General features: G+C 38.3%; 1 protein-coding gene across 1 annotated transcript in view; it reads left to right on the top strand.

Annotated features, from left to right (window-relative positions):
* klhdc3 (kelch domain containing 3) overlaps nt 1-15,539 on the top strand; it is a 44,160-nt gene that overhangs the window by 21,127 nt on the left and 7,494 nt on the right. The gene's annotated exons all lie outside the window — the stretch shown is intronic.

Consider the following 15,539-nt stretch of genomic DNA (forward strand, 5'->3'; position numbering starts at 1 on the left):
AACTCGATATAGTTAAGCACAGGGGTCAGGAACTTTTTTTAACCCAAAAGGCCATAAAAGCGAAATATTGGGATTTTTTTGGGGGGTTGGAGAGAGACGTGCTTAATTGGGACATATTTCAGCAACACCGCCAAACCCTCTCTCCAGACAAAAGCTAATTCTCCAGCACAAATTCTTTCACTGTCTTTTGTTTAAAGATTTCATAAAATCTATGAAATATTGATTATGCCCGAGCCTGTGTCCCATATCAATATAAATATACCACTTAAAATGTGTGTCTCTCCTGCAGTTACTTAGTGTTGGGGCTTATTTTGACTGCCATTTTTTGTCCTAAAAAATGGTTTAAAAACGAGGTGCAAGAAAAGTTATTTTGTTAAAATGTCAATAAATACTGCAAAATACCGACGTATTTACCGTCACTGCAGACTCTGCTGGGCGAGGAGAAAGTGCATTGCTCTAGATGCTTTGCTATGGCTTTTGGGTAAAAGTTTGTTCTGTAGCTTTTTCTCATAAAGTGTCTCAACAAAGGACATATATTGTTTAATGAGCGTCCATATGAATGATTATTTAGCAATTTACAACTAAAAAGAGATCTGTTGGTGTGACACCTTGACTGTAAACTTGTGAATATTGTGTCCTATATATACTGAACAGAAGTTTTTTTTAAAACATGAAAGTAAAATGGTCAGAAATGTGCTGACTAAATTGTCATAAAATCAGGATTGTAATATCCTTGTGAAAAAAATCTCATATTTTTGCCATATTGTCCAACCCTAGATTAGGTATCGTAGAGATAAAGTGACTACATTTATATATAAAAACATAACAGTGTTCAGTTTTATATATTTTCATATACTTGCAATATTTAACGTAAAACATTAAAAGGCATTTTCTGTCTTGAGTTTGAAATTGCCTGACTTCATTTAAATGCACCTCAAGTTTGAATTTATTAGGACTAATAATTATCGCTAATGTTTTTGACAAATTAACACCGATTATATATATTTGGTTTGTTAAAAATAAAAGAATAAACTGCAAGCACCATTAGCCACCAATGCATGTGGCAATATGAACAATTATAGTTCCATTAGCTTGCATTAACGCCTAGTTCTTCCTCTTCTTTTGTTGAATAGCATTAACAGTGGGTTACATTTATTCCAGAAATATTTCCTTTTAGTAGTTACAAAATATAATCTACGTGTAAAGACAAAAAATCAATTAGACACGTTATTTGACATGTGCGACAAGAAAGCGATGCACTTTAGGGCTAGCAGTTTCTCAGCGCCAGAAAATTCTACTATTAATGAGAACTTGGCATAGGTTAAGTATGCTTAAATTAATGTATACAGCAAGCATTACTATCCGCCAACGCGAGTGGCAGTGTGAAGAACAATAGCTTCATTAGCATTAATTACCATTAGGGGGCAGGCAAGCTCGTCTTCGATTTTTGTTGAATAGCATAGACATATGTTCCATTAATATGTGTGGTAGCTCTTACATAGGTACCTTATAAAATCTCTTCTACTGAAGGCAGTAAATCAATTTTGAGAAAGCACCTCGGGGCTAGCTGATAAGTTTCTTAGTGTCAGTAAATTGTGCCTGTTATTGACAAATTACCACAGGTTGATTATGCTTCGTTTGTCTAAAATGATTTAGCCGCTAACGCAAATGGCAGCATGAACAATAGCTGCATTAAGGGTTCGCACGGGTGCTTGAAATCTTTGAAAATGCTTGAATTTTAATGTTGCGTTTTTAAGGTCTGGAGAATGCTGGAAATTGTTGCCATTGCCATGTTTCCTGGCAGTCTAACTGTATAGGCCAAGCAATAAATGAAGAAAATAAAACCTAAAAAGTGTGTGAAAATGACGCAAAAGCGCCTGCTCTGGTGGCGTGTCATAATGGCGTTGTCATGTGAAGCGTCACCGCCCCCTACTGGTCACACCCAAGGGGACATCTTCATTTGGAAAACTGGCTCTTTTGGCTCAGCTCACTGAGAAGATGGAAATCCCTGAAAATACAAAACAATAAAAACAATTGAAAACATTAACTCTTCAGTGCTACAAGTAAAAGATAAAATGCACACAAAAAACTATTTACAATTGTATTTTAACCAATTCCGACACAGACACGTATAACAAAAAGCAAAAGATCAGCAGTCTTTTAGATTGGAAAATTAAATTCACTCATCCTTATTGTTAAAATGAATCTTAATTTGGCTCATTTTTCTGCTTTTTATACATACCGTACTTTACATTTATACATACAATTATTTCTATTTTGTCGTCTGTATTGAACTCAATTATTACCCATCACCAGTTACCCATAGAGCCCTTTCAGTGTTCGTAATCAAGTGTTACTTAGCCAAGCTTTGCAAACATTGTTGATACAGAATTCATGTCCGTTTATAGCAGCCTATTGACACAAAAAGATTGTAGGTTATAGATCAGGGGTAGGGAACCTATGGCTCGGGAGCCATAAATGGCTCTTTTCATGAGTACATATGGCTCCGAAATAAAATGTAACTATTAGACAACTCTCTGTGGCGTTCCAAAGTCAAGTGATTTCATCCCGATTTTGGTCCATATAAAGCCGAAGCAAACTTAATGCAGAAGTTTGATAAGAAACCATTTAAACTGATAAATAAAATCGCTCGCAAACGACTTTGATTGGGTGAGCAGTGCAGGTGGGCGGATACCTGCACACAGTGCAAGGCACTTCCTTCATTTCTCTCGCTCAGTGCAGTCTACACCGAAAGGGAATATGACGATTTGCTTACCGTTTCCAGTAATTTGTTACATTTTTACAAAAGAACTTTGCATGCACATTGTTTTGAAACCGTTATTAAGGACAAATTTCATGGAAAGAAATTGCCTCAACACTCTTAACTTAAGGTGGAAGACAAATTGTAAATGGCATATTTACATTGATTTGGGACACAGGATTTGGCATTATTATCATTTCATACATTTGATGAAATCATCAAATGACACACAGTGAAATAAAATGTGCTGAAGAATTAGCTCTTGTCTAGAGAGCATGTTTGGCAGTTTTTTTTTTTCAATTTTGTCTGAAAATATATGATGTGGCTCTCTCAATTTCTTATTAAAACATTTTTTGCTTTTATGGCTCTTCGGGTCAAAAAGGTTCCCGACCCCTGTTATAGATAGTAACAGCTGGAAATAGCACAAACTATGTACCAGCAGCAAGGTGGTAACTTTAGTCATCAAACAGCAACAACAAAAATATTCCTTTGACCGGTGATGGATTTCTTCCTTTGAAAGTACTAGAAAAATTGACTAATTGGACGTGAAAGTGCTTAAAAGGTGCTTAAATTGGGCCATGAAAAAGGGGGTTTTTAAGGGTTATTGTTCTATCTTCGTTATTCATTATCCATTATCCGTTATCGGTCAGTTCATAATACGCTACAAAGCCTAGGAGCCGGGACACTTACTCTCAGCCAAAAGGCAAAGCTAAGGTCCTAGCCCTGAAGCCTTGCTGCGATCATTGCGAATGCACCGTTCACCGTCTCTTCCCAGTTGTAACTCCATAGATAGTGCAACATTCTGGGACTACGGTTGGCATGAAAAAGGTGCACGGACCCTAAAATAAACACTATTTATATGATCTATCCATCCATCCATCCATCCATTATCTGCACCATTTATCCTCAGTAAGGTCGCGGGGGTGCTGGAGCCTATCCCAGCTATCTTAGGGCAGTGGGCAGGGGACACCCTCAACTGCTTGCCAGACAGTCGCTGGGCACACAGGGACGGACAATTCGCTCACTCATTCTCACCTAGGGACAATTTGGTTAGGCCAATTAACCTAACATGCATGTTTCTTTGGAATGTGGGAGGAAACCGGAGTGCCCGGAGGAAACCCAAGCAAGCACAGGGAGAACATGCACACTCCACACGGAGGTTTGATCTCATGACTTGAGAACTGTGCGGCACACGCGCTAACCACTGCGCCGCCCTGCTGTCCCATATTTATGTAATAAGAAATATAAATAATAAAAGAATATATGGGTCTATTGGTAACACAAAGCAGTTATCACTTAAGATTTTTCAGTTCACAATATTGTACATTATACAAAATAATATTGCTGAAATATTAATCTATATATTCATGCAGTTTTAATCATCACAGTTAATTGGTAATACAAAGCAAGTTATCACTTCTGATTTTGCAGTTCATATATTCTTCGTGGTTTGCTGTCCCGCCACAGTTGTAATGCCTTCTCAAGGTCCAATCCATTATCATCCTCCTCATAGCGTCACCAGGAATATAATTTAGTCCATATTGGCAGAAAAGTCCTTTTCTTGCTAGGAGTATTCTTTTATTTTCTTTCGTCGAATCGTTCACTTCAACACACGTGTTTTCCTGCCTCCGCGATCTTCTGAAGAATTTCTCCGCAGTTTTTTCAAGCCGGTATTATTGCCGTGTTTATCACTTTCTGCATTATGTTTCGACTTATTACTGACACTGAAGAAATTACCTATTTTGTGTTGATTTTCACCTTCCCTCGATGACAAGCACCACAACAATGACGTAATCTCGAAGCAACGAGATCTCGTTATCTGAGATTAGCGTGCAGACAAAAACTCGAACCGCGAGACCAAAACAACAATGGCGGATCTGCCTGACAAAGTTTCGAGTGCGGTAAATCTTTGTTAAAAAAATGAACCGGGTAATAATGACAATTTTTTGTCGAAATAGTTGCGTCCTGAAGATGCACGTTGATTTGACACAACGTGTCTTCAGCAAAAATGATGCGTCTAGGACGCAGGGACGCGGGCAAACGAGAACACTGGGTATGGGAAACACTGACCCATTATTCATTAGCTTCTCCTCCTTACTCTCTAGCAACGCTACAGTCCATAAAACCTGGCATACTCATCTTTACATGTACATTTATGAAACAGGATCAGACGTGAGACAAACGAACCCGCGAGCTACCAGGGCCCGACGAGACCCGAGAGTTACGTTCATTTTGCCTCGACGCGGTATCACTCATTCCGCTAGGTTCTAAAATCTCATCCTACCGGCGCAAAGACAGCAAATCAATCCGGCGTGTCATCGGATGCGAGCGACATGACATAGTGTGGCCTACGCGGCTTGTTTATTTGAGCTGCCGCGGAGGGCTCACCCTCGTGTCAGCATCATGTATACAAGCCGTTGTTGGGTTAAGGAGGGTTAAGATGGAGATGAAATACTAGCACGCTGGCGTCTTTGAAGGGTAAATCACTCTGTTACCGTGCCGCACGCGCGAGATGCCCCGAATCCATCTGAGGTCACGGCGCTGTTTGACAATTCCTAAAAGGGAAACTTCTGCACGTTAGCCTTTGACACCGACGACAACGTGTATAACCCAAGAGTTGATAATCGTCTTTGAGCGGAGCCGGGCGTCTCGGCATCGTGTCTTGGAACAATAATGCGTAAAATTAGGGCTGCGACCAACGAGTATTATAATAGTCAACTAGTGACAGACTAGTGAAACCATTAGTCAAGGAATGAGAATTTTTTTCATTGTCATTGATATCAGGGTACCCTTGAAAAGTCTAAAAAGGCATTCTATTCATTATTCTAAAAAATAAGGCCTTCATTGGCATGAAAATCAAATTTTTGAAAGTCTTAAAATGTAAACACATTAATAACATTTATATCCATTTGAAATAAAAATATTTGGTTAATAAAAAGTAAGGTTTCGTGCATCATGATTAAAAATGCTTCAGGAATTAGTTGTAACTTGCTAGTTTTGACTGAGAATCCACAATGTACTGTAAAGATCCTTTTTATTTGTTCTCCATGAAAATGTTGGAGAGTTCTATCCTTTTCAGATGGAGTTTTCCACTGGACCAAAATGTATAATACAATATTCATTTGTTTAAAATTGCCTTTTTTTTAATCCAATTGTTTTGAACGTCTTGAATTGAATTTCAAAAGGCATTAAAAGCTCTTGAATTTAACTTAATCTGTAGGTAAAACGGAATATAAAGACTGACTGGAAAAGACTCTAAGGATGAATAGGCTAAAAAAATGATAATGACAACATAGTGCTTATAATAACTGGCCTTAGTTATAATAATAATCAAATGAAGAATGGGTCATGATAGCAATCATGCAATGAAAATAAATGCAATAACATTTAGCATCTGCAAATTACAAAAAAACGAAAGATATATTTTCAGATTCATTTGGCAACAACAAAACAATAAACCCCGAATTGATGTTTTCACAGTTTTGCGCATCCGTTTAGGGTTTTCATGACCCTTGGGGAAGAAGCTGTCTCCGAGCCTGCTCGTCCTAGTTATGAAAGACCTATAGCGCTTACCAGAGGGCAACAGGTCAACGAGGTGGTGGCCAGAGTAGGAATGGACATTTATAACGCTAATGGCTTCGCTAAGGTATTGCAAGTCGGCAATGTCTTTTAGACTGGGCCGAGAGCAGACGATGATCTTTTGGGCTGTGTTGATTACCCTCTGTTTTTCCCTATCCGCTGCCTTGCTCCTTGCATACTATACGGTGAATACAGAGAATGCTTATCACTGTGGTTTTGTAGAAGGACAATAGTATTTTTTTTTCTCTTAAATTTAGCATAATGTTGAATTAATTTTGTGGGAAATGATAATAAACACACAAAAAATGGTTAGAATTAGAATGTATCTTTTATTAAACACACTGCAGATTCGTCACTGACGAATAATGATGGTCATTTTTAGTGTTATAAGTACCTTTGTTAGTTCTACACTACTCTATGCAATTTTTTTTTAAATACTTTTGTCAGGCACAGTCAAGCATAGCCCTCATGCTCTCTTTTATACACATTATATGAACAATGTGAATTGGCTTGAATGCTACTTGAATCTTACAGTTTTGTGCAACTGTCCAACGTTATTTATTAAATGTTCGTGCGTCACTGAGCTACTGCTATGATACGCAAGGTCTTTTTCAAGTATTCTTTTTATTCAATGTATCCAGGCTAAAATGCTCCAACACTTCAGAAGTTTTGGTACGCATACGTAATTTTGACATTGCCATAAACTGTATGTATTTGAGACGCTTTTGCACATACGCGACTCTCCGCAGGGATTATAATCCTTTAGAGACGACTCACTCTGTTAAAAAAACGTGTCTGGCGACAATTGTGGACGATGAGTTCTGTCGTAGACTATATTATCGACTAAATGTTGCAGGCTTATATTGGATGCACCTGCAGAGGACGATGAAAAATAAAAAACAAATCCTATATTACTTTTGCAAGCTTCTCATTAACATTATATAAAATAGTTGAACGCAAAAAAGGACCACGTCAACCCAACCCCATGCAGTGTTTAGTCTAAAAAGTGAACTATCAGGTTCAACGGTGATAAGCTCCACTGCAGCCAGCTGGACTTTCCTAACAGCAGCCATTGATAAGGTGCCAAATGGTATTAGAGGTGATACCGAGGCACCAGAGCATTTGACCTCCTGAACGGCAAAACAAGATCATCGAACGGGAGAGAAAACCTTCGTACGTTCACGATCCCCGCATTAAATATCGTGGCCAAGGTTTGGGTGGCATTAACGAGAGGTTTTCTGCCGGGATGTTTTGGCTAGCGGTGAGATTACCTGCTATGTGGTCCCACTTGAGCTTAAGTTGGGAAAACAACTAGAAAATGGTGTGAAGATTTACAAAAGGGATCTTGGCCCTTGGCTTATAACAGGGGTGGGCTAACCATGGCTCTCGGGCCACATGCGGCCTGTCAAGCGTTTTAATCTGGTTCGTCAAATATTAAAAGTATAATATGTATAAAATGGTTATAAAAAGTGCTTTTTTGAGTCAATAAAGCATTTTGACATTATTTTGTAAGTAGCACGCATGCGTAAAGTGTAAGCATCCATGCAGTAGTGTAAAAAATAATGTGTTTTAAATTCTTGTTTGAGGGTAGATCATTTTGAGTTGGTTGTTTAGTATGTAGCTCGCATGCTGAAAAAGTGTGAGCACCCCTTGCTGTACATGAAGCAGAGGTTAAATTCGAAAAAAATGTGACCCGACCCAGGTCCCAAGTATTAAAAACTGCAAAACTGAGCTTGCTTTGTAGATCAAGAGTATATTTTTCTTGGGATTTGATCATTATGAATTTGTTGATTTTAAAAGTTGCTCACATGCTAAAATCATGAACACCCCTGCTGTAGATTGGATTAATTTTGCATCTGTGTCTGCTGCCCCCTGATAAGGCATTTTACAGGAAGTTGTAGCGTTTGATGAGTTCCTGTGTGTAGATGGTCCTGAAGGAGCAAAGTTCAATAGTGTGCAACAAAGGAAAAGTGCAGGATGCAGATCGTATCAGTCCAAGAATGAGGATATCGCCAATCAAACCACTTGAAGCACACTTTCCTTTCTCGTTGGTGTTAGTTAGCACTTAGATTCTCATTTTGGACTACAGTGGAACCTCTGTTCTCGACCATAATCCATTCCAGAAACCTGTTCGAAAACCGATTTGTTCGATCACCAAAATCATTTTTCCCATTAAAAATAATGTAAATCGTTTTAATCCGTTCCTACACCCTGAATGTTTACCTTAAATGTTTAACGGAAACATAAAGCTAACCCAGGCTAATCGTACGTTCGCGTTATCGTAATCTCCGTACGAAAGATTACGCTAACATGAACGCGTAAAAATAAAAAGGATAAAGAAAAGAATTATGAACAGGATTTCTTACCTTTGTGGTGGTCAGCAGAAGGCGCAGGCAAGATCAGACACTCGCACACCTCCTTCATATTTTGCTATTATTTCTTTCTTAAATGCAATAGTTGTACGCACTAGTTTTCTTTATTCACCTGTAGCAACTTTGCTGCTTGCACTGACTTTCTTCGGAGGCATAATTAGATAGATGGATAGATACCCCGCAGGGAAATTCTAAATGCTAAAACACAGTGCTCTCTCTCATTGCCGAGAAAAAAAGCTTTGCTTTCACTGCCATGCCCCAGGGCATTCTCGACGTGACTGTCCGGTGAAGAAAGCTGTCCCACTGTAGGGCGGGTATCTACACCTATATTAAAAGTGAAAGCAAAACGAAGCACGTCCGCACGTGATAACAGTTGGTCACGAAAAGAGCCATCTACACCCGTACGCCGCTCAGCATGGCACCCTAGCGTACGCATTACCGGCGTTCTTACTCCGATTTTTTGACCAAACAGCGAAGCAAGAATTTCTGGAAATTTTCGGTCTGACTTCGATTTGTTCGAACTGAGGGGCGTTCGAAATCCGAGGTTCCACTGTACTGTAGACCCCCAAAATGAATCTGTTGTGAGGTGTGAATCACAAAGTGAAATTGACGTGAAGTGGGGTATTTGGTGGTTATGTTTCTGCTTCCCCCTTAAGCATCACTGCAATTCTTGGGACTGAAAGCTAGACATATTACAGTTTGTTCCGTGGGATTCTGAAATGATTGAACAAAGAAGAAGTGAACATTGTAGTAAGGACTTTAGCCAATAACATATTGCATCTTCATGACAGCCTTACACAAACCAATAGAAGACCAGTATCTTATGTCTTTGATTAATAGCAGACAGACGTCTTGGAGACCTATGAAGCACTTAACTCGAACAGTTCTTTGCACTAACGCAGCAGTTTTGATTTTTGTAAGTGGCTTGCAAAATAATTTTGTTTTGCTGTCATATGCTGGAGAAAATGCTTAAATAGGGTTTGAAAAAACCCCATCTTAAAAGTAAAATATCATAAAAGGGGTGTTGCTGTACCCGGGGCCAACAACACCATTATAATTGTACGAGAACTGTTCGTTTGTGAACGCAAAAAATAAAACCTTAGAGATTCACGGAGTCAGTCAATTGGATAGTGAGTTTCCGAACAGAAAAAGCAAGGGTCCGCAACGTAGTGCGCAGAGCTCCAGGGATCCTCCTAAAGGAATTACCAAAGAATATTTTGTTTTAATTAGGCTTTTTGGTTTGGTTTGAACACATTTATTGACACTTTTAACAGCAAATAAACAATGTGAGGTTTGAACATTTTTTCTCGACACTTTTAACAGCAATTAAGCATATTCACAATTTTGTTATATCACTTTCTATGACGTTTGAACAATTTTTGTCGACATTTTTAACAGCAGTTAAACACATTCACAATTTCATTGTATCATTTTTCAACAATATGAGGTTTTATCGACACTTTTAACAGCAATTAAATACATTCACAATTTCATTATCACAGAACATGTAGTGTTCCTCCCCACACTTATGTAAATGTGTGCACATCTTAAGCTACTTCTCTCGTTCTCACTTATTCAACTTTATATAACCCCTCGGCTACAGCTTCCGTAAAGACTACTGGGTGACGGTCGGAATGTGAGCTGTCATCTCTGCTCGAATGGTTACGTGAAAACGTTAACCCAATCACAATGGTCTGATTGTATTGAATAATTGCGCAAAAATCAATAAATATATCAAGTTGAAAATGATCTGATCATTATATATATATTTTTTTTTTCTAATTTTCTAGCCAGGCATCAACTTGATATTCATAACCAAAACGTAAGAAAAAGGTTGTAACATGATCTCTCACCATTTTCTGAAAAATAATTATCGTATTATGTAGTGTTCCTCCCCACACTTATGTAAATGTGTTGCAAAATATTCCGCGTACCATGAATCTTGAGGAATTCATTTCAAAGTAGACAGTCTGATGTCATATCCTCTAGAGCTGTAACGTCGCCGGATGACAACGAGAACCGAAACATGGACTCGCTCAGTTAAAAGACAGATGGCGATTGTAGTAAACAAATGCATAGTGCTTATTTCCGTGTCACTGAGGGACTTCTGACCGTTTTGTCCGAGGCGTGTGGTTTGATTATCTCGAACTTGGTGCGGTAAGTTTACCTGCCGTCTTGTACGTGTGCTTTCATTTTTTGCTTTTGTCTCCTTTTTAGGTATGTGTGACTTAGCCTTTCTTGTTTTTGGCCGCATGTGTTGTAATTACTCTGATATTGTCCAGATAGATCCGTTTTAGCGAGGCTTCCAGTGTGGTTTGGTCTAGGTCAGCCCCTGTTGGCAGTCAGTCAGTTAGCTGGCTTGCCTGCCATATTCATCGAGTTTCTCCCGGCTGGGTTCGTGTTTGTTGCCAGAATAGTTTTTGTCATAGGCTCGCTGATATCCTGGCTGCTTACTGCATGTTTTCAGTCAGCCAGCCTCCATTTCTTTCCTCTAACATTATAAAGGCATATTCCTGCCCCGGCCACCACCTTTTGGACCTGTTGCCTTCTGGTGGTTGCTCCAGGTCCCTTAAAACTAGGGCAAACCAGTTCAGAGACAGATTTGTTGGTATCACCAACAAAACGATTGCACAAAAATGTTAACATATCTTGTGACTTTTTGGGGTTTTTAAATTGTTATTTCACTTCTTTTTATTGCGCTATTGTTACAATGCACTATTATTTTTCATTACATTATTATTATAACTTAAACCAGTTTTATAAGCACTACGTTGTCATATATTTTGCCTATTTATACTGATAGTCTTTTTTTTTTTTCTTTTAAGTCTCGATTCGTGTTTCATGTCTAATCTCGTTGTATACAATGTTGATATCAACGACAAAGACAATTCTGTTCAATTAGGAAAAATAGCTTTCGCTTTGAAAAGGTCGTTGGCCCTTGCCATAAAAAGGGTGGTTAAACACCCTCACTGTTGTTTGAAATAGCAACCACTGTTTTTTTTGTCTTTTGCGGGGGGCATCATTGCCTTCCCTTTGACCGGGAATCGCCGATGCTGCCGGGTCAGGGAAACCACTTTCACACCAGGCGCTACTTTGCCGATCGAGTAACAAAGACGACCGTCAAACTCCAGGACGCCACATAAAATCAAACGCTGCGACTTTCCCGCTTCCATCAACCCCCTTCCCTTTTATTTCCGGGGAGGGGGCCACTTTTACAAAGACCAATAAAGCATTAATGTGCTGCTGAATTTCACACCCGAGCTAATATTGTCCATGAGCATGCGAGAAAGTGGCGCTAGTACACTTGTCATTCCTCTCGTCGCTCTCCTTATCTCCTTTTTTTCTTTCACGCATCGGCATCCAAGGCCATCACTTGTCGACGGCTACCGCGCTGCCTTGTTTTCTCAAGATAGCCCAGTTACTTCTCTTGCCGTCGTTCTCACTTATTCAACTTTATATAACCCCTCGGCTACAGCTTCCGTAAAGACTACTGGGTGACGGTCGGAATGTGAGCTGTCATCTCTGCTCGAATGGTTACGTGAAAACGTTAACCAATCACAATGATCTGATTGTATTGAATAATGGCGCAAAAATCAATAAATATATCAAGTTGAAAATGATCTGATCTTTATATTTTGTTTTTTCTTCTAATTTTCTAGCCAGGCATCAACTTGATATTCATAACCAAAACGTAAGAAAAAGGTTGTAACATGATCTTTCACCATTTTCTGAAAAATAATTATCGTTTCAAACTTTTCTTAATTGCAATTTATTTACTATTGTCATAATAGTTTGACCAGTTTTGTTTGGACAGCCAGATTAATAATGTGGCCCTCAAGATGTAGTTTGCCCACCTCTGCTTTATTTTATAAATTATTTCTTTAATAATTTTATGCATACAATCCAATATTTATAGATATCACGAAAGCCTTTTCTATTTCCATGATCATTTATGAATTTTCTTGATGACGTTTCTCAACCATTACCTCAATTTGTTTTTCAACTCGTTAGCAGGTAGGCACATTGCATGGCTTCTGTCGTGTGTGTGTGTGTGTGTGTGTGTGTGTGTGTGTGTGTGTGTGTGTGTGTGTGTGTGTGTGTGTGTGTGTGTGTGTGTGTGTGTGTGTGTGTGTGTGTGTGTGTGTGTGTGTGTGTGTGTGTGTGTGTGTGTGTGTGTGTGTGTGTGTGTGTGTGTGTGTGTGTGTGTGTAAATGGGTAAGTGTGAAGCACAGTGTAAAGCATTTTGGGCAAGCTTTTGGTGATTTGAACTGCGCTATATAAATGCAGACCATTTAACATTTTAACCGTTCTATGCCCGAGTTCTTGGTGATGGGTTTTTTTTGGGGGGGAAGCGGATCACCTCCCCGTTTCGGGGGTGCATGGGAGGTAATGAGTTCCCCAGCTGGTCCTGAGGACGGAGGAGCTCGTGCTGGGATCTTCTCCCGGCCGCTTCAAGTCTGCAACGTGTTTGTTTGGGCAAGATTAGCAAGGTAAAGCCCTTACAACATCCTGAACACGCTGCAGAAGGGAGACTCCAGAAATAGAGATTGATGAGGCGGGGGGCCCAAGGAGTGGGAGGGGGGTGTCCCCAAGCAAATTTATCAACTCGCAAGTAGGGATGCACTCGGCTTGCTTGAGTAAAGGATTGCACCATAGAAATGAAATCAACAAGTGTTGACTATTTTTGCATTATTTTTTCCAATATAGATTTTTTAATTATTGTTTTTGCATTCAAATCAATTAACAAAATAACTTATTTTTTTAATATATATATTTTGGTCCCCAACATATTTGAAGCTGAGAGCTAGTTCTTTATTAAAGTATTGATTAGCGCAAGGGGCTACCAGTATGCATTTCTAAAATCAATGATGTTATTACTATTTTGTTTGGAATAGGCTTAGTCAACCACAGAAACAGGTCAATTTAAAAACTTATTGGGAAGAATATGTCAAGTATTTAACACTGATCATGTCAAATCATAATTTTATTCACCATTACAACAAAATGCTTTTTCTGGTTTATTGAATAAAAAAATGTACAGCTTAATCTAATAATAACATCATGTTTCTTTGCAGCCTTTTTTAGAATAAACACAGAAAGCTTATTAAGAACTTTTATCCAAACAAAATAATCAGCACAAAAGATTTTAGTGTTTCATGAAGTTCATTCCAAGACTAATAAACAATATACAACAAAGATCTTTTTATTGCAAAAAAAAAATAATCTCCAATAATAATGTAAATGTGTACTTAAAGTATTTCAAATTCAACAACTTAAAATATTTTTATAAACAAAAAAATGTTTAATTAAGGATTTGTTTTTACTTAAAGTGGTTAGAATTTAATGTTCCGTAGTGCAGTGTTTAGAACATCCGCCTAGCATCTGAAAGGTCCCCGTTTAAAAACTGGGAGGAAACATTTCTTGGCCTGGAGAGGGATGGGTGCCCCCAGGCTGTACTTGCCCAAGAGGGATGGGTGCCCCCAGGCTGTACTTGCCCAAGACAGTATTTTTATTGACAAAATATAGCCAAAATGAAAAAGTATTAATGCAAATTTGAACCTGAAGTCATAAAAGTCCCAAAAAAACCCTAATAGTTGTTCATGCAAAACAGTACTGAAAGTGTTCTTAACTCCAACATTTTAAAAAATGCACAAAATGTATCCGATGACTATGAAATGAAATGATCTGCATTTATATAGCGCTTTTCAAGTCAATGACTTACCAAAGCGCTTTACAATGTGCTCCACATTTCCCAATAGCGGCCTTGCAGCCATGTAAGGCGCTAACCTGCTTATCGGGGTTATTAGGGGTTCAGTGTCTTACCCAAGGACACTTCGACATGTAACACGGCCGAGCCGGGATTCGAACTCCGATCCCTTGATCCCAAGACGAGCGCTCTACCTCCTGAGCTAATGGGAAGAAAAAAAAAAAGTATTTTTATAACATGAAATAGCAAAAGTAATAATTTTCAATGGCAATTTCTACCTAAAGTAATTTTAACATAACAATTAAAACATGTATAAAATCTATCCTAAGACTAATATAAACAATCTTCAAGTATTTCTATAACAAAAGAAATGCAAATTTGTACTTGAAATCATTTTGATATAACTATTAAAGAAAACGAAAAACAATATTTATCCCAAGATTAAAACATATCTAAAACAAAGTATTTCCATATCTCCAATCTTACAATATTTTATATAAATTATTTGTAGTTAAAGTAAATTTAATCGAACAAAATAAAAAACGTACTTATCCAGGACTAATTCAATATTTTTTTTAATAACAAAAATAATAAAAAAAAAAATCCAATATTTGTTAATGCAAAATTGTACTTAGTTATTTAAATCAAACAATTAAAGAAGAGTACCAAGACTGATAACATCTATAGTATAATACTTAACTTTTTAGGTGCTTAGTGTATCTGATCCGAGACCATTTATCCTTGCATCATTTTTTTTAAATGTTTGTGTATACATAGGTATATATCATATAATTTAGAGAGATGTAGATATAGATTACACATTCAAATGATTTAGTTGCAACAAATTTCAGTGACAAATATCATTTGCAGTAATACAGGCTTACTCTGTCTTTGTACCTGAGTACCCATTTTTCTCTGACAAATTTTTGTCAAGGACCCACCTAGCGTGTTCCGGTTGTTTTTGCAGCAGCTCGGGTGCGTGGCAGGAAACAGATGTGCCGTGATATAAGCACCTATCTACTCAGGCCAGCCCGTCTTGCCGCGCTGCTCCTCTTCCTGTGGGCTTAAATCAAGCCGGCCGTGATAAGAACGGCTGAATGATGTGTGACCACAATTCATT

Source organism: Urocampus carinirostris, chromosome 13, assembly GCF_059441175.1.
Source record: "Urocampus carinirostris isolate Australia breed hairy pipefish chromosome 13, RoL_Ucar_1.0, whole genome shotgun sequence".
NCBI lineage: Eukaryota > Metazoa > Chordata > Actinopteri > Syngnathiformes > Syngnathidae > Urocampus > Urocampus carinirostris.